Source organism: Martes martes (genome assembly GCF_963455335.1).
Source record: "Martes martes genome assembly, chromosome: 1".
In the NCBI taxonomy this organism is placed as follows: domain Eukaryota; kingdom Metazoa; phylum Chordata; class Mammalia; order Carnivora; family Mustelidae; genus Martes; species Martes martes.
This window is the reverse complement of record NC_137888.1, coordinates 29,685,442-29,706,414: the sequence shown is the minus strand read 5'-3', so window position 1 is coordinate 29,706,414 and position 20,973 is coordinate 29,685,442.

Sequence of the window (20,973 nt, the reverse complement as noted above, 5' to 3'; positions counted from 1 at the left end):
GGGCTGAGGCAGCGGCCACCCCCGCGGTGCCGCCTCACAGCGGCTGGGAAACCCCGGCGACTGCGGGCGGCTGCCGAGCCGGGCGAGCCGAGCCCCGGAGCCGGGGAGCGGGCGCGGAGGGGAGCGCGCGGTGTAGCCGCCTGGCGCGGTCCGGCCGCCGGCCGGGGTCGCTGCCGCCGGTCCCTCCGCCGCAGCCGCCGCCGCCGCCGCTGCTCCCGCGGCCACGCAGCAGAGCGTCCGCCTCCTCCTGCAGCTGCCGAGAGTGGAAGGACTTAGAGGAGGGAAGGCGAGGAGGCGGGAGGGGTGGGGAGGAACGAAAGCTGCTCGGAGTCTGCCCCGGGGAGGGGGGCGGGGGTGAGGAGGGGGTGCGCCGAGCTTTCCACCTCCGGAGTCCGCCGCCCGCACGTGCAGGGGACGCCAGCCCGCTGGGCAGTCGGGGGGCGGAGGGAAGGCGAGCCGAGACTCCTAGGGGGACGGAAATTAACAAATTTGGAGCCCGAGCCACCGGTCAACTCCTTCCCCCTCTCCGCGCCTCCTGATCGCGCCCCCGCCCCCCACCCTCCTTCCAGCCCTGGGAGGGGATAGGTGGGCTCTAGTCTCCTGCTCCTCGCGGCGTCCCGTTTAATGGGCAGGTAATTTTCTCGGTGAGTGATTTCATGGAAGCCCTTCCTAATTATTCATCCTTCCGTCTGCCCGAGATGCACGCGCTTTCTGGAAGAAGATCATTCTCCAGGACCCAGGGCGCAGCCTCATTACCCGTTAAAATCACACAAACACTCACTCTTCACCTTTTAGCAAAATGAGAAGCTGAGCGGGAGGGAGAAAAGGAAAGGAAACAAAATATAACCACCTTTTGGAGCGGAAAGGTTGTGTGTGGGTGCTTCCTAGGTCGTTAAAAAGGCACAAGAAAAAAAAAGGGGGTGTTGTACAGAAATCTCTAGCATCTAGGGGCTCGTTTTAGCCAAGATCTATGGCCCCCTGAGGAATCCCGGGGAGAGGAGGGTGGGGAAGGGGTGGCATCCCCTCTTATGTTACTCAGTTGCCTTATGATCCCTCAAAGATGAGTTTGACGCGGGATTGTGGGATGGATGCAAGGAGTTCGGGAGAAAATGCTTAGGTTGGGGAGAGGGGATCAGGGACTTGGGGGTGAGGGGGTGCATGCGAAGCCCTTATCCTACAGAGACTAGCACCTCTGAAAGGAAATTCGGAAAACACAGGTTGGAGGAAAGCTGAAAACCCACCGAGCTAAAAGAAGCTCAAAAAGAGCCGAATTCCAGCCCAAAGATGACAAACCCTGAAAATGAAGGCAAAAACCACCAAGTGAATGCCATCAGGACCGGGGATGATTATGGAGAGCCACGTTAGATCAAAGGGATGCCAGTGTCTGTGGTGCCCCCGGTGTGGCCGGCGTGGCCAGGCCCACGTGTGATCACAGGCTCACTGGTAGCTGTTTGATACTTGTTCCGGTGATTAGAAGGCGGGTTATGGGAACTCACGCAGGTCCCCGAGCCCTGCTAAATGCTGGATAGTGAGTCTTTAGTTCCCCCTACTGGAAAATATTAGGAAAGAGGCCCTCCGTTTGAGGTGGCTGCAGAAGAGCCTATTGTTTGGTGGATATGTTTTGGTGTTGCCACTTCATTTAGCTCTCCCTTGGCTATTATGGAGATGATATTGTGTGTTTCCAAAAAAAAAAAAAAAGAGAGAGAGAGAGAGAGAGAGATGGTCAGCGACGCTTAAGCAATTAGGAGAGTTCTTATGGCATCCCAGCATGCTGGAAAATTATGGTGATGAAATAGTCCTGCAAAAGAATAAAACCACTTTTTTTTTGTGAAGCATTAAGAGTAATTTCAGCACACTTTTGATCTACATTATTTAGTTGTAAAATTTAAAAAGTGTATTAATGTGCTGAAGTTAAATCACTTGAATCGTCACAGTAATGATTCTGACCTGTGTTACTGTTTACCACTCTGTGAAAGACTAAACATGTTCTCGTGTTTTTTATTTTTGTTTTGTTTTTGTTTTTGTTTTTGTTTTCCCCAAAGGGCCAAATCTAAATTAATACCATGATCTGGGAAAAACCCCCAAATTCTTTGGAGTAGCATCTCTTATCTATCTGTAATTCTGAAAAATAACTGATAATTCTTTAAACATGTATTTTAAATGTTTGGACTAAGATTTCAAGTAAGGCACTATAAAGTCTACCTCATTTCTCTAAATCACGTACCCCCCCCCGACACACACACACAATCTCTATCTCAATCAAATTTCCTTACATGTGTTCAATAAAAATACTCTGACACTAGAATCTCCCTAATAAAGAATGCAGGAATTAAAATGATATGGATTTTAAGCCCTTAAACTTCAACATAGATCTCAGAAAGGAAGATATTAGAACATTTCACCTGGAAGACTTTTCTCATGGCTATTAATTTATAGGACAACAGATAGATTTCATTTTATACTTGATAGACCCACCATCTATAGATGCTTTTCCTTAAGTGATCTATAAAATCACTCAGAGGTGGAAAGGTTGTGTGTGGCAAGAAGGGGGGATAGGTTGGAGGAGAATGACCCACCATTTACTATTGTCCTCTAGGGCAGAAAAGTGTTGCTTCATATCTCAAAGAGAGTTCGTCATATTCCGTAGAATATGACGAATGAACTCATGGGGAGAAAAGGCTTATTTAAAGGAAATCCCTGTGGTTATATTTCCTTGGCATTTTGAGCCAAGCATCATCATTTTGCATTCATAATACTTTTATCTACTGAAAATGGCAAAGGAAGCCAGTGATTTCTGTCTGGTGCCACTTTTTGCTAGACATTACCTACCTTAGGTAGTCATGTCTATAACAAAGGAATTTTGGACTCCATGTTTTTTTTGCTTTTCTCCAAGATAAGTTCCTAAGTGATATTTTAAAGGAATGTGTTGTCAGTATCTTGTTTGATATTAAATGTGACTCAGGAAAACTGATTTTTTTTTTTTTAAGAATCTCATACCTAGTGATGGTTTAAGATTATGAGCAAAACTCTCACACTGTCAGCAACAGTGAGAGTCAGCAGACAGAAATGTAATAGGGACAATGTTAAGTCCAAGGGGAACAAAGACGTCTCCTTCTGGAATATTTGATAAGATCCATATTAGAGAAATGTGTATATTTCAATTAAATTTAGCACACTTCTAGTGAGCACTGTGTAAAAAAATGATGTCTCACCCTATATTTTTTTTTCTTAAAGGAAAGGAAAATCTTTAAAACCTGAACATGTGACTAGAAGTTGGAAATTCAATGTTATCAGTGCTTTAGCTTCCAAAACATTTCTTTAAGGTTTTCAGTAAGACAAAAAGCTAGAAATGACTTCAAACAATGAAGCTCCATCACCACTAAATCAGAGAGTAGAAGACACAGAAAATTAAGTGGCCTGTTGGTTTCAATATCTTTCCAAATTCGAATTGCTTTTTCTTCTCCAAACAAGCAGCTGAATAGAGAAATGTACATAGAAATCTAGGCTCCTTTTATGTAAAACTTGGAATGGTATTATTATGTACTCAAAATGTGCCTACCAGATAAATATATATTTTAATACATACAAAGACAACTGTGTGTAAGAGACTATAATTAACCCTAATTTGGGTAAGGTGATCAAATGGCCTTTTTTGTGATTGTACTTCTAAGTTGGCATTCGTGGAGAACCATAAAACACTCATCTGAAGGCAATCTGCATAATATAGGATGGAAAATAGTAAATATTTCTTTTTCATACCAGATTCAAAAATGTGGTATAAATAGATAAACTCCAATCCATTTTTTTTCACTCTTTCCAATACACGCTTGTTATAACTATAAGATAGTACATACAGGCAAATCAAAGGTTTGATCCAGGATGATAATTTTAATATCTGCCACCACGTGGTAAGCGGGTACTCTGTGTCAGGGATTTTTCTAGTTTTTAAAAATTCGCCATTGTGTTTAATTCTTGGAAAAGCTTCATTATGTGGGTGATATCATTCCTATTGGGCAGATGAGAATACTGAAGATTAGGTAACTCACCCAAGTTAATAAAAGGTGCAGTACTCCTTTGAATCCAGATGTGACCACAGAATCTATGCTAAGTGTTAGGCTCTGTTTCCCAGGATTTATTGGAGATACCCTCCACGTTATAGAAATACTTTAATAAATTGCTTTGATTGATAAATTTAAGAAAGTCCCTGATGCACCAAAAATACAGAAATATGTAATCAGTCTTTGTTTTCAAAATCGAAGAATTTTTTTAAAGCCAAGAGATCACCATGTGTTATCTGTTCAGTTTCAATTCTTCTGTATAAGATTGTCTTAGCATACGATACAGAAACACCACGTTTGGATGAAAGGTATGGGTTGTAATCTACAAAAGGATAGTAGACAATTAAAATAACCAGAGTATTAAAAATCCAGATCAGAGAAGGATGAGTCATTCCGTCCTATGTTATTTTTTATTACCCTCCACCTTGCTTCAAAAGTGATTTGAGGGAGCCAAAATAAATTATTTTTCTTCTGAAATATGTTCCAAGTATCTAATTTCAATTAATTCACTTTCAAGTATTCATCAACACTTTTATGTATATAGTAAGTTTGTCTACCTACGTATCTATCGATGATTCTCGTACTTTGGGTACGTTACCTGTAATCATTAAAATATCCTGTTTTTAGAAATCTGGAATTTAATCTGACTAATATGTAGCAATCTTTCATAAAAATAACGTGTTTCTTCCCAAATGCCATCACTTGTGATCAAGAAGAATTGTTTTCTTTCTTTAGAATTAATGTCAAGTTGGAAAATCTTTTTCTATCTTGATTGAAAATTTGAGTGATACTTTCAAACTTAACATCATTTTTGAATCAATAAAACATTAGAGTAATGTGTAATATCGAGGCATAATTTGTCTAAGTGTGTTCACCTTAAAATCTGGAATTTTTAAAAACACATAGAAACATCTCCGAGTTCATTGAAAATATCGTATCTTCATGATGTTAGTACTCCTCATTCCACAGTTGTCTATCCCGCTGCCCTTCCTTCGTTTGAGTAATCTGTGAACCCCGGACCTCTGCCAAAGTTAAAAATTAGCTCTCTGGTAGCACAGATGATAACCTCTCACCTAGATTAAAAAAGTGTTTTTATAAAATAAGCAAAGTTGTCAACCTCACAAGCGACAAGCACAACTCCGTCCTCTAACTGTGACAGGCTAGGATTTGCACGTGTGCGTGGTCTTTTTTTTGTTTGTTTTTTTGGTTTTTGGTTTTTTTGCTTCATATTTTATTATCTCTATTTAAAGCTTTTGGGTTCTTATTTTAGTATATAGCCTAATTTCAATGACGTTAAGTAATACACTTTTTGCTATTTTTACATCACAATATCGTGAACCAAAGAAAATCCCTTTGATTCTTTGCCAAACTATTTCAAGTCCATCTGCTCCAATCTGGGCTTTGTATAATTGAATTTTAGCAATGCATAACTGTAATCCTAATAAGGAAGACTTTTAAAAATCTGAAAGAGAATTCCTGTTGTCTTAAAAAGAAGGGATCGTCAAAGATGTGAGATGTTTCTTCTATCTATAGGTCTCAGATTTTTACACTTATCTGCTCACTGAGTGTCTTTCAGACATATTTAATAATGGATCCTTCAAATGCAAGAGAAGTTGCTTATTCCCCTTCACAATAATATCATGGAATTAATCCAAGGGCACATGTAATCCAATTGAACTGCCTATGTTTCTATCCTACAGAAGAACTAATCTGTTTGAGAGCAGATTCTGGTTTTCTTCCAGTATCCAAATTATCTTCTTTCTGCCTGATAAAATAACTTCCGACTGCTTGTGGAGTACTTGAAGTACTTTTATTGCAACGAATACTAGGTTTTTAGTTGTTAAATACCATCAGGAAGTCTAGATAATACTGTTTTGCTTAAAAACCTGAGAGATGTAAATACACATTGTCTTCCTTAAGTGTCAGGCGAATGTGATAACTCCTACACTACGGAAACCCTTCCATGTCTTTCGTAAGGGATCAAATGAAATATATGGATGAAATCGTCATGGTCCAACTTTACAGACAAACCTGCAAATGAAAGAATAATAGGACATATAAATCACTTCATGTCAAAATATTTGAATTTGGATGAAAAGTCTCTCTTTTAACCAGTTTCTACTGATTCATCTTTTACTTAATAAAAAGGAATACAGAAATAAAAAATTATCATAATTTCAGCTTTTCTATTGTATACAAATACTGTTGTCAAGGGACCAATGGACTAAATGATTCAGATTGAAAAATGTTAGTACAATTTTTGACAGCTTAATACAAATTGTATGGTTCCCGATTGCAAAGCTTGTCTTCATTTTTAATATTTTGTCTTTATTTCCAATAACTAGTTCCTTACATTTAATAGGAATATGAGATTTAAATTTTATCTAATATAAGATATGTTGGGCATCTATATTAATTCATGGTTTTTAACAATGAAAATTTTCACCAAATCTCTGTCCTTTAATCACTGTCTTTTTTTTTTTTTTTTTCAAAGTTTACCCATTTAGGGGCGCCTGGGTGGCTCAGTGGGTTAAAGCCTCTGCCTTCGGCTCAGATCATGCATGATCCCAGGGTCCTGGGATCAAGCCCCACATTGGGCTCTCTGCTCATCAGGGAGCCTGCTTCCTCCTCTCTCTCTGCCTGCTTCTCTGCCTACCTGTGATCTCTGTCTGTCAAATAAATAAATAAAATCTTAAAAAAAAAAAAAAAGATTACTGATTTAGGATCCTTTCCTTCAGTGATCTGGCAAACATGAGTGTTTGAAGTACTGATTGTTATAGATGGGGCCAGTGAAAATTATGTGGCATGATGATCACTGAGAGGGATAAGCTTGTCTCTGTAGTTGGCTTAAGCCCAGGTTATTACTTATCTATTATTTAGTTTCTTCCTTCTCCACTTCCCACCAAACACACACATTAAAAAGACGTTATATCAGGGCACCTAGGTGGCACAGTTGGATGGGTGCCCCGCTCTTGGTTTCGGCTCAGGGTGTGATAAGGTCATGAGATTGAGTCCCTGGCAGGCTCTGCATACAGCACAGAGTCTGCTTGAAAAATTCTCTCTCCCTCTCCCTTTTCCCCCCATCCTGCTCTCTCCCTCTCTTTCTCTGGAATGAATAAAGAAATAAATCCTAAGAAAAGGAAAAAAGAAGTTCTATCACAAGGCTGGATGAACATTTACAGGTCTCTGGTTATTTGTTTTCCAGCCTTCGTTCTGAATCATGTTTAAACTATCAAAGAGACATGGAAATTTATCTTAAAGACTTTCAGAGGGGCGCCTGGGTGGCTCAGTGGGTTAAAGCCTCTGCCTTCGGCTCGGGTCGTGATCCCAGAGTCCTGGGATCGAGCCCCGCATCGGGCTCTCTGCTCAGCGGGGAGCCTGCTTCCCCATCTCTCTCTCTCTGCCTGCCTCTCTGCCTACTTGTGATCTCTGTCAAATAAATCAATAAAATCTTTAAAAAAAAATAAAGACTTCCGGAGATTTTACAATATTCTTAAGTAAACCATTCATTTGTTATCAGGAAAATTTTAGTTTTCTCTAATCTAAATCTGCAGTAGCCTTTCTACTACATGATCTCTGCTAAAAGGGATGATGAGTGGGTACCTACCTGTGGAAAGACAGAGCATGCTGGCTAAGAGCTTGTGCTGTGGATTAGCAGATCTGGGTTCTAATCTTGGTTCTACCACCCACAATGTGATCATAACAACCACCTCCACTGAAACAAAGGTAGTAATAGTGTCCACTCAGAAGAGCATTCGGATGACGCGTTGAAGGGCCTTGGCACAAAATACATCTGGTTTCCAACACTTTGGTCATTGGAGTGTACTAACAGATCTCTGTGTCATGGTGGCAGAGACAATGCTGGTGTTAATCCAGAATCATCTTCTTTTCTTTCACTCAGAGCTTGGCCAAATTTCCCACATGCCCCAGACTCCCTTGCACTTAAATGAGATCATGTGATTGAATTTTAGCCATTGGAATATAGGGATTTCTAGGTCTGGCCTGTAAGATACCTCCCATACCATCCTCAGTGCTCTCTGACTATTCTGTCATTTACTTAATGTCAAATCCTGGAGAAAACACTGAGTGACCAGAGGGAAGAAATGAATCCCGGAATGACAGTATAGCACAAACTATCTCACTTTCTTTCAAACACTTGAGACTATGAACTGAACAATGAATAACTGACAATGTGTTAAATTATCGAGGTTTTAGTATTCTTCATTTTAGCATATAGCTTGTACTAACAAATGCGATCAGCTCCTTTGAATTTTGCCTAAAGTATAAATGGAAATGCAATATATTTATTCACAGGACATTAAACCATGATTAATTTTATAACAATTAAATTATAATAATACCTACGTTTTTAAAAATAATTACTATGTGGCAAGCACTATAATCTTTTATGTCGATTGTCTAAATTATCACAGAGCATAAGAGAGTGATATTATTTTTAGTCCCATAATTCAGAGTAGTTAATGTGACCACAAATGGATGAAGAAATTTTGAAAGTGTCGGAATTTGAAACCTAGATGGTGTCAACCAAGCTTGTGATATCACTGAGAATCCGCTAGGTTATTCTATTACAGTTTTCTCACCTTTTATTCATTGTTACTCCCTTAAGGAGCATGTTTAGACATTTTGTTTTCTAATCACCTCTCTCTGGAATTTTAATACTAGACACTGTATATATGTTTATGTATTATATGCATGTACGCACTTAATACATAAAAAAGTGAGATCTTATTTTGTCATCAAGAACCGATTTTACATTACTCCCACTGCGAATGCGTATTCTACATGTACCGACAATTCCCAAATCTCAAGCAACAAAGGCTATTTCTTGCTGTATTGTGAATCTACTGGGGTCTCTGCTCTACGTCATTCTCATTCCAAAGGCTAGTTTGCTGGAGAACCCATTTTCTAAACAAATGGAAAGGCAGAATATGGCTGTTAAATCCTCGGGCTGGAAACAGATGGCACTATTGCTTATACTTTATGTTTTGTTGCCAAAGCAAAGCACAAGACCCAGCCACTCGCCCTTCATGAACGGCAGAAAGCTGGAGATATTTGTCGAGCTGCTCTATTTACTATCACACATATCCATCTCCTATAGATGTATTTGCTTTCGAAAGGAATTATGTAAATTTATTATAGCAATATGGGTCATCGCAGATTGAAGAGAAACTCTGTTTGACTACCAGATGATTCTGGACTGGGTTGAGAAGCCGTCCCCAAGTTCATGTACACTTAGAACCTCAGAATGTACTCTTATTTGGAAATAAAGTCTTTGCAAGTGTAGTCAAATTAAAATGAGTTTATGGTGGATTAGGGTGAGAGCCCTCATCCAATGACTAGTGTCCTTACGAGAAGAGGGTGGGCACCTGGGTGGTTCAGTGCATTAAGCGTCTGACCCTTGGCTGCCGCTCAGGTCGTGATCTCAGGTCGTGATCTCAGGGTTGTCAGACTGAGCCCTGCTTTGGGCTCCACACTGGGCATGGAGCCTGCTTAAGATTTTCTCTCTCCCACTTCCTCCCTCTAAAAGAAGAAGCAGGAGAAAAAGAAGGAGGAGGAGGAAGGGGAAGAAGAAGAAGCAATTTAGACGCCACAGGGAGCAGATAGCTATGTGAAGACAATGGCGGAGATTGGTGTCAGGCTGCTGTTGGATAAGAAATGCCTGTGGCTCTCGGACCCTGGAAGAAGCCGGAAAGGATTCTTCACCAGAGCCTCAGAGGAGTATGGTTTTGCCACACTTTGATTATCTAGCCTCTAGAACTGTAAGAGGAAATTTCTGTTGTTATAAGCCACCAAATTTGTGGTACTATCTTACAGCAGCCTTAAAAAATTGATATAGCCATTACCTGTTTTCATCAATTCAAAATGGGAACATAGCTTTTTAGTTACTAGAGCCAAGTGAAGACGTACTGGGGTGGCTCAGTTGTTAAGCAGCCAACTCTTGGTTTTAACTAAGGTCATGATCTCAGGGTCCTGAGATGGAGCCCCAGGTCTGGCTCTGTGCTCAGCGGGGAGGTGGCTGGTGATATTCTCCTTCTGCCCTCCCCCTGCCCCCCTGCCACATGCCCTCTTTCATCTGCAAGCACTCTCTCTCTCTCTCAAAATAGAAAAATAAAATCTTTAAGAAAAAGATTTTATTTACCTATCTTACAGCGGGGAGGGGCAGAGAGAGAGGGAGAGAAGCAGACTCCCCACTGAGCCAGGAGCCCCACTTGGGGCTAGATCCCAGGACGCTGAGATCATGACCTGAGCCGAAATCAAGAGTCAGATACTTCACCAATTGGGAGCCACCCAGGTGCCCTGATATATAAAATCTTTAAAAATAAAGCCAAGTGGATAGATGGCAAATTAGTAGAGGCTTTTGAAAATAATGGTGATATGCATTATATACCTATTTAAATCACAAGTTTATTCTACATGTATATGTACACAAATAGACACATATATATATCTAAATTCAAAGGAAACTAATTAAAGAAAAATTTAAATTTAAAGAGTTTATTTGAAAAGATCCGTTTTAGAATTTCAGAACGGAATGGTAATCTTAAAGATCATCTATCACAATCTCATTATACAGCTCAAGGATAAGAGGGCAATTTAATTTAATAATAGACATCTTATTCATAAATTGGTCTTTTAAAATGTATATTAATTTAACCAAGCCAATTTCAGAACTTAGATATTGTCTTTTGTTAATTGTTATTGCAATTGCCAGTGGTTTCTGATTAAAATCTATTATATACATATTAGCACATTTTAAATTCTTTGTCTAATTAGAATTTTCAAAATAAAAAAGTAACTTTATATAATGAAAATATTAGAAGAAATAGTAAAGTCTATTCTATAGTCTCTATGTGTAAATATAAATAACAATATTTGGTCCTGGTTTTAGTGATGTTTGTTACTGAATGTCTCTGCAAAATATAGCAAAGGTTATCCCAGGTCCAGATCTGGACAAATGCCTATGGCAGTGAATAGAAGACTTAAGTCATTTCCTCTGTTGATTTCTGGAATGTAGTTTGAAAGATGGTGAAGCCTTCACTCTCATCATTTTGCAGCTCTCATTTTAAAATAAAGAAAAGAATTAGCCAAATCTCAGCTTCCACATCACTAGTTCATTTCCTCCATCAGTTTTCTTCTATGTTCTAAAAAGCAAAGTATTCTCCAAATTTAGAAGCTCCTGAAATTACCAAACACGTGACCTATCCTGGCAACTTTTTTCATATGCACAGTAGCTCTGACCTCCGCCAATCACCATGATCATTAACAAGTAGCAATAAATACAACTACCCCCCAAAGGAAAAAAGATATGGAGCCTCTTACCAAGTTGAAGGAACGGAGCCTCATCAGTCTGTTACTTTCAGCCTAAAGTAACATCCATAACAACAAGGACTGAAATGTATCACAAGCTATTTTATACAGAGAAACGTACATGGAGTCCAGCCAAAATCTGAACCAACTTCATAGATATGCCATTCACTGATATATTGTATAGTACTTAATGCTATGCCTTGCACCAAAACTTCAATATGAAAGGGAGGTGGTAGAAAGAAGAAAGAATTTGTCAGCTGTCTTATAGTCACCGAAGTAAAAAACAAAACAAAGTGAAACAAAACAAAACAAAACCAGAAAAGATAGATGTTAGAAGTTTCTGGAAAAGTGTGATACATTCCACAAATATCCAGCCCCATACATGGGGTCATGGAGCAGAGTTAGAAGGAAGTGCAAAACCTCACGTCGTTCATAGAACCAGGGGAAAAAAACATGGACAAGAGATATCAGATGGTTTTGTTAAGATTTGGAGGACCTAAAACAGATCAGGAACAGGGAAAAAGACTCTTAAGAATGACAAAACACTGAGGTTCTGAGAAATTAAGTAATGTCAACAAAAGAGTGCAAAACAGGAGTGCTGAGTCCTGACTGACATCCAAATCCATCTCATTTCCACTAAATTGTGCTAATTTAAGGCTGATCATTGTTCTCCAGCTATAAAGAGGGTGTGTCAAATATTTTTTTCTTGAATATTTTTAATTTGAGGAAAATCACTGGCGGTTAGCAAACTCAGGGATTTCAGAGCGGTTCCTTGTTTACTGGTCTCAATCAGTTATGAAAAAGGGTAAGGAAATAAAACAGAATAAAAGGGAAATATAGGTGGGGGGGGACACAGAGGCAGGAAAATGAAGCAGTAGAGAGGAATGTTGGATCAGCGTGGTTTCTCTAAGAAAAAAGCAAGAGAAAGACAAGATTCCATATTCCTTGGGCTCCCAATTTCACTTCTCAGCTTAGTGAGTATTCTTCTTCTTGATTTCTTCTACCTTTTGTCTTATAAGAAAACTGAGATGTGGCCTCCTTAGCTTACACCACAGGACTTTGAGCCAGTTTAGCTGCCATCCCCCTCCCCCTCCCTCTAAATTAAATCTGCTAGTAGGTCAGGGGGACATCCTTGACTCCTACCCTTACCAGAGATCTGAGCCTGACTCACCATGGTCTTCAAGGGAGCTCTCACTGCTTAGAAGATTACATTAATTGCTATAGTTCTATCAAGTATTATGCTGACATAAATGTGTCGAAGATTTTCCTTGCCGCTCCTCCTATCATGATAGTGAAAGAATTAAAACAACTTAGTGAGTGCCATGTAGCAATTTCCTGGTCAGGATTTGGTCTTACGTTGGTTTGTCCAATTTACTTTCGCTGCATTGTGTGCTCTCTGGGGTGTCCAAACTGGTGATGTCTGTGTGCGCTTTTGCATGAACTTTGGAAGCAATAGGTGACCAATTTAGTCTCAGCCCCTTTCACGCATGCAACATCTGTCGGCTTCAGGAAAATGTCACTTTCTTGGGCCATCAGTCTGACAAGAAACCTAACTGTATTAGGAGATTTAGGGGGTTTCTTCCTACCTGTTTCCCTCAGAGTGTGATTTCTTTTTGTAATATGATCTTGTCATCACCGTCGTCATCAGAAAGACATATAAGGGGGTTATTAACATTATTGTTTGTCAGACTTCTATATTCATTTTCCTTGAAATAGTGTCTCAACTGAAGAACAGAATTATATTTTGCCTCGTCTCCAGAAATGCTTTTAAATTAGAATTGATGTTTGAGCTACATGACTTTTCACTGCTGATGTAATTTAGATTTTTTTATCTGAATGTTTGATAAGTAGCAGTATGACTCTATTCTTCTAGTTACAAATCCATTAACCGTCCCCCTCCCCTTAAAAAGCTGTTGCTTTACAACAGTAGCTTTTATGCCAAAGACAAACACCAGAATGTATTAGCTTAGTCAAAATGCCTGTACCTATTCCTGGATAAATCTCTAAGGCATGAGGAACTTCAGTGGTTGGAATAAAGAAGATTGGGGGAAGAAAGGATTCATGTGTTCAATTCAGTCAACAAATTTTTATTGTGTGCTCTTATGTGCCAGGCTATAACAGAAATAAGGTCGGCCCCATAAACATACATCGCTTTTCTGGATTTCAGTTCCTTCCTCTGTAAAATGAGAGATCTGGACAAGTGATGTCCAAAGACGAGTCCCTCCTAAGAACAGATTTCCCATTACTTTATTTTGCTCACGTAGAAGGCATTTCCAAGGATTTCAGCTTTTGTATTAATAATCGGGCTTGAGCCCTTTGCAGAAGATAAAGAATCATGGCTTCAAGTGTCAGATTCTGTGAAATAAGATTACTTTGAAAGCTGTGATAAGGGTCGGTGTTTATTTTGATAGTGTTTCATTGGCCAATCTGGTCCAATCCTTTCTGCTTGTACTCACGGGCAGCTGTTGGGGTGTTAGTAGTTTTTCTTCAGCAGCAGGTGTAGACTGGAAAGTGTGGTCATCCCTGCTTGCTGGTTTATCTGTTACATTATATGCGCATAATGTACCTGCCTTATTCTAATATCACAACCGTCTATTAAAGTAAAAGAGGATATGAGCATCCTTGATCTAACACAGCTTATAATGACACGTATATTGTGCCGTAAGGGTCAGAATTTACCAGTCGTTGTGAAGTGGTCTCTAGGGATTCCATTGAGTTACATTATTGAAGCCTATAGGATGGAAGAAAATTACAGTAAACTCCCATGATTAGAATGCGAAACAGTCCAGACCACGCATGAGCATATACACACTTCTGTCATTTGCCCATGTACTTGCAATGAACACTTAGTTTTGACTGTTGATTTGATGGTGGCGATTGCAGTGAAGGAAATTTTTAAAATAAATAAATCGGAACGTTGGGGGGCTCATGTTAGAATTACATCTGCCTGTAGACCCTCCTGAAGGCTGTTCCCTTATCAGATAACACTTAGAGCATAAAACTTTATAAAACGTCCAGTTAAAGAGCAGCAACAGGAAAATTCGTCTCTAGGAGTGATGTGGAGTTTTCGGTGGGCAGCTTCAGTAAATGCTCCAAGGATTCTTACACGTTAATCCCTAAACACTCAGACTGTAATACTTTCCATTAGCACCCTACCAGCCCATTCTAACACCCCTCGGCACAAATGATACCACCCAGGAGACTCTCCCTAAGAGAGTTGTAAAGATTCTTGAGGTTGTTTGCATTTCAAAAGAAATTCACTTAAATCATGCATCTTTTGTCTAACCTTATGTCATCCCCTTTTATGTTCAGTTGGGAGCAATTTGTCTGTTCTTTCGGAAACTTTTGTTAGTTATCATGTTAACTAAATTTGCAAGTCACTACAGGACATTACTCTGGTTTTGACCTTAGCGATAAATTTATATCTGAATTTGTTACACCAGGAGAACTGAAAAGCTCCCACAAATTTAATTATTGGTGTCACTTGGGACACGTTTGCTTGTATCTTAGGATGGAACATCGTATCAGAACCCGAGATAAAGAGCAACAATTTTGGAGGCATCTTATGAGCTGATGGCAGGTTTAAGAAGTCATTAGTAAAGACAAGTCCAAAATAATAATTAAGGGTTGGAATGCAAATGACATCCACTGATCAAGAACATCTAGTAACACAAACTAAAAGAAATAGTTTTTTCATTATAATAAAATATTTTGTTAGAGGTTTATAACCCCTTCCTTTCAACATAACCATCACACATTCTAAAGGGAGGAGCTAGCCACCCAGTCTCCTGTCTTTAAAAGAGGGCACACTAAATTAATTTGCTGCCAGAGGACTGACCTTCTGTCTTTTCAAAAAAGTCCAAGAGAATAAACAAAACAAAACAAAACAGGAAAAGGTCAAACTAGTGGTCATTTCACTAATGCGTCAATGTCTTCACTTTATGGTATTCATATATTCTAAATCATGTCTTTTCCTCTTCCAATATGGTATTCAAAATTCAAATTCAAAATAAAGATAGATTTCTGGAACAATAGTTAACACAGGAAAATGCTCCAAAATGGTGATACGAAGAGTAAGCTTATAAAAGCGCATCTGAATTTCTTTTTTTCTCTTTCGCTTTATTATTCTTCAAAATGCAGTCCATAAGTGGGACTTACAGAACCCCCACATCTCCAGCCCTTCGTTATTTCTCTCTGTAAGGCCAGCGGCTACAAATCCAACGTTAGCTTCTACTCTAAGTACCCCATTCTCTCTAAACACTGGATCATAGAACCATGTATGTTTATGTCCATGCAATACACAGACAATTTTGTTTTGTAGCTGGGATGAGTCCCTGTTTTGTTGGTCCCTGTCCCTCTCCATCAGCTACTCAAGCTGCCCATTAGACTGCCTCGCTTTCCAAACAGTTGTGCTCAGTGCCAGACCTGTTTCTGCCCGGGCACTAGTATTCAGGACAATAAACACATAGGGCTTAAAGTCTTTCCATCTGATGTCCCTGACACTCAAATGTATCCATCCTGCCTCTTCTCCCATCTGATCTCCACTCAAAGATTTCTGAGATAATAATTCGATCGATGTTGGAATATTGAATGTTCGCCTACCTTAAATTCAGAAATTTAACTGGGTAGGGACATGCTAAATCAATCTGTAGAGGGGTGTTTTGGGGATAAGGTTGAGAACTTAGAGTAACTAAGTGAACCCTATTGGTCTATGTGTTCCCGCAACATAGAACTGACCTTCTATGCAAATATTTGTCATGCATGTACATGATATACAGATAAGCTGAATTATTAGTCCTGAAAAAAAGTCATATTAAACACCACATTTTTGTATTTTAAGAGGTTAAATTAAGGTGTCTAATTGTAACTATAAGACATACTGTAGATATTCTTAACTTTCAAAAATATAGATGCCCTTTACCATGTCATTTTATGCATATTTTGTAATTTAAGTATAATCAAAATATTTCTTTTTTTTTTTTAAGATTTTATTTATTTATTTGACAAACAGAGATCACGAGTAGGCAGAGAGGCAGGCAGAGAGAGAGGAGGAAGCAGGCTCCCTGCAGAGCAGAGAAGCTGATGTAGGGCTCGATCCCAGGACCCTGGGACCATGACCTGAGCCAAAGGCAGAGGCTTTAACCCACTGAGCCACCCAGGTGCCCCAATCAAAACATTTCTAAACACTGCTTTAGCTATAGATATTATGGACTAACAGACTCACTAAAATGAGAAGCTAATACTTTGGCATGAGAATTTCACTTGTATATGCAGATTTTAATTTTTTCTGACTAGTTATAGGTTTGAAAGAAGTGTTTTGAAATAGTTCTGTTTTGATAAGGGGGTAATTAGGTTTTTTTTTCATACTTGTCTCTAAGAGGCTGTATGCCTTCAACACAGTGTCTAAATTTCTTGAACTCTAAAAATACGGAAACCTTTGACATAAAAATGGTTATTAGAATTATTGTACATCATGACATTTTAAATCCAATCATAATATATCTCAACTATTTTTACAATCTTTTGGAGGCTGTTTGACCTTTTATGAGTTTATTTCCTTATCCACTATTTGGCTTACTTTCTAGTACTTTCCTGGAGAGAAAAAAAAATGGTTTGTAAAAATATTATTTCTTAAGCCAGTCACAGAAGGACAAACATTGTATGATTTCACTGTATGAGGTTCCTAGATAGTCAAATCCATAGAGACAGAAAGTACAATGTTGGTTGCTGGAGTCTGAGGGAAGGGGAGAATGAGTTGTTAATTAATAGGTACAGAGTTTTGGTTTTGAAAATGGAAAAAATGCCAGAGATGAATGGTTATGATGGTTGCACAACAATCTAAATGTATTTAACACTAAAAATCACTAAAATGGTAAATTTTATGTTTTGTTAAAATGATTTACTTTTATGGCATGTTTTTCCACAATTGAAAAAAAAGTATGATTTTGCATGTTTTCTTTGGTAAGTAGATTTTTCCACTGCTTATTTATACGAAATGTTTAAATACTAACAAGTATAAGGATAAAATTTTATACAACTCACCATCTTACCATTCAAGAAATAAACAAGGTTTTCATAGATTTCCATTTTCCCCTGCATATTGTTTTCTAGTTATGAGTTTAATATTTATTATTCTTATCCTGCTTATCTTCCACATAATGTTAGATTAATGTTATTAAACTTGTAACCACCATTTTATATGGTTTATATCATATTATATGGATACACCATATTTATTTATTACTCCCTTATTATTTGACATTTAGGTTATTTCCAGGATTATTCTTTGTTTCCTTTAAGGAACAACACTGACTTGGACATAGTTTCTATAAGCCATTGTGCACATTTTTCATTTCTTCATTAGAATCTAAGTGTTTGCTTACATAGATTGACTTACTGACTCAAAGGACATGAACTTTTTAAGGTTTTTAATATGCATTGCAAAGATCTGAGAAAAACAGGAAAAACTTACACTCTCACTAGCCATGAATAAGAATGTCTGCTTCAATAATGCTTGTATATATAGAAAGTTCTCCCCATCCAAATATTTAATATATTACTGAGTTCTCAGTTTTTACTGCTTTATTTGAGGTTTTATTTTTACATTTAACCATAAAAATCAAAATGGGGTTTTCAATTTTAGTATAGAGTAATGTGAACATCTCAATTATGTTTCCTGAAACCTATTCAAGTTTTATTTATTCATAATTCTTCCTCTCCTAACTTTGAAAAACATCAGTCTCTTTTAATAGTTCTAACAATATATTGAAAATGATAATGACTAGAATCAACGATTGTGCTTTATGTTGGCTATGCTAAGCATTTTACGTAAATGAACTTGATTACTATCTTTGGATTCTTATTGCCAAGTCCCTGTTACTGTAAATCCTCTTTATTAAATCAACCAGTAGAAGTGCTAGAACTGTGGTTCAAATCCAAATCTGTCTGAATCTAGGGTCCAAAATCTTAACTTTGAGAGACAATACAGAAACATCACCTTATCGAAACCAACTCTTCTCTTTAGATTTGTTTTTCAAAAATTTCCACAGAAATTTGAAACAGTCTATTAGCAAAGTTACAAATACTTACAGATGAAAGAATAATTCAAAAATCACTTAAAGTGATGAAATCCTCAAAACGAAGGGTCTGTTTGGGCTTCTCCGTTTCCTTCCCATGTAACATTTTCCCCCTGAATTTCCCACCTACCATTTCTATTTACTTTCCTCCATTCCCTTCAAGGCCCCTCTGTTTATGAAGAATTTCCTAATATCTTTAGGCCACAGAGAACTATTCTTCCTTTGTAATAGTTATTTTGGGGAACACTCATTTAAAATTTATCCTAAGCTCTTTGAGGTTCTAGTAGGAACCATTGTTATGTTAGATCAGTGATAGAAGAAAGATGTTCTGGGGTGCCTGGGTGGCTCAGTGGGTTAAAGCCTCTGCCTTCAGCTCAGGTCATGGTCTCAGGGTCCTGGGATGGAGCCCCGCATCGGGCTCTCTGCTCGTCGGGAAGCCTGCTTCTTCCTTTCTGTCTCTCTGCCTGCCCCTCTGCCTACTTGTGCTCTCACTCTCTGTCAAATAAATAAATAAAATAAAATAAAATAAAAAAAGGAAAGATGTTCTATTTAGGAAGGATGACCTTCTCGGCCAACCACCAACATGGGAAAGGATACCCCTGGACCAGAGATGAAGAAGGAGTGCTGCTTTTTCTTGGTAATCCAGAATGGCAGAATCAACTGTGACAATAATTGGAAATGCCATCAGGTTATCCTTATCTTCCATTAATTTGTATTTAAAAAATATCTATATTGAATTTATACATGTTAGAATTAGAATAAATCTAAAATATTGCTCTGAACTGATAAGCAATTTCCCTTACTGTATACTTCATGTTCAGAAGATTTTCTATATGAAAGCAATACACAGGGCTTGGGCTGGGCAGTCAGCATTTTATTAATGTAAATAAAATATAAAAACAAAGTTAGGGGTGCCTGGGTGGCTCAGTGGGTTAAAGTCTCTGCCTTCTGCTCAGGTCATGATCCCGGGGCCCTGGGATCAAGCCACGCATCAGTCTCTCTGCTCAGCAGGGAGCCTGCTTCCTCCTCTTTCTTCCTGCCTCTCTGCCTTCTTGTGATCTCTGTCTGTCAAATAAATAAATATCTTAAAAAAAAAAACAAAAACAAAGTTAGAAGAGTCAACCTTATTCCCATAGTGTTTTTGATTATCAGGCACAGAGCAAGTCAAAAAAGAAACTGAGTATTTATTGAATATTTAATAAAAATTGTGTGAATGACAACATATATTTTAAAATAAAATTGGAATCTTCAGATCCATGTCCACAAAAACAAGGTGAAATAAATAAAATCACGCAAATAATATAGTAAATAATATTAGAATCTTCATGGGTTTATGGTTCTTCCTGATGTGTCTCATTTTTAATTCCGCCTCTTTTTAAGTAAATGATTCATATAAGAGACTTAAAAGTCTTTTTCTAAGGACGGGATGAAAAATAATAAAATGTGAAATTTTTTTTCAATATGTTTCAGTTTAAGTAACTTAAAGAACTAGTTTTATTGAACTAATACTCTAGGATGATTGTGCAAGAAAACCATGTCCAATCTATTTCATATACACTTTAATTTCTTGGGTTCTGATAGCTATTTGATGTTATCCCTGATGGGGCTGAATAATCGTTTCATAAATCAGTGTGACTTCCCCATTTATTTACTCTATCTTCCTTTTACAGTAGAATATTTTCTCTTGTGGTTGTCTTATTTTTAACTCATTTTCTTTGAATTTAAAAGATGAAAAGTCATAGGCACAAAGTCTGATTATTTTTCCACCTAATGGTTTCTAGAATTAGGTGCAGATTCCAAGGCAACATTCTCATATTTTAATAGCCTTCTTTTGTGGGTCCTTTTTTTTTTTTTTTTTGGTCTAATGTGTTTTTATTTTCATTCAGAATTCTAGACAAAATAAAGATCTCCTGGTTTGATAATTACATGAGGTAAGATTATTGTGCACATGGGCTATATAGTAAATTAAATAAGATTGACAGCAGATGTAGTTATGGGCTTTAGAGGTAGCTGTAAAATCTTAGACAATCGATGCTACTGATATCTGATCAAAAGCTTAGTAAATATTGTTTTACTATATGAAGTTCACTTTATAAAGAAGTATATTCTGTCTGAGGTGGATGGTTTCGCACTTGCATGCTGCTACAGAACTAAGTTACTCTTTGAATAAACTTGCTCTCTTTACATTCAAAAGTTCTGAGCGTATAGGGTAGCTCGGTGCAAGAGAAAAGACATGAAATTTGGAGAGATGTTTATGGCCAGATCCCCGCCCTAACATTCCTGGCAGTGTGGCCTTGGACAAAACTCTTGTCTGGGAATCTCAGGGTCTTCGCCTAGAGAAGGAAGATAACAATTGCATTGTGGGGCTATCGTACGTATTAGAGGTTGTATTAGATCAAGCTATATGAACATGTCTTTGTAGACTAAAAAGTTCAAACACTGGTTATTTCCTATGTTTTGACTTAAAGCATGTAAAGGTAATGTCTCAGTTACATGGTATTAACATTATA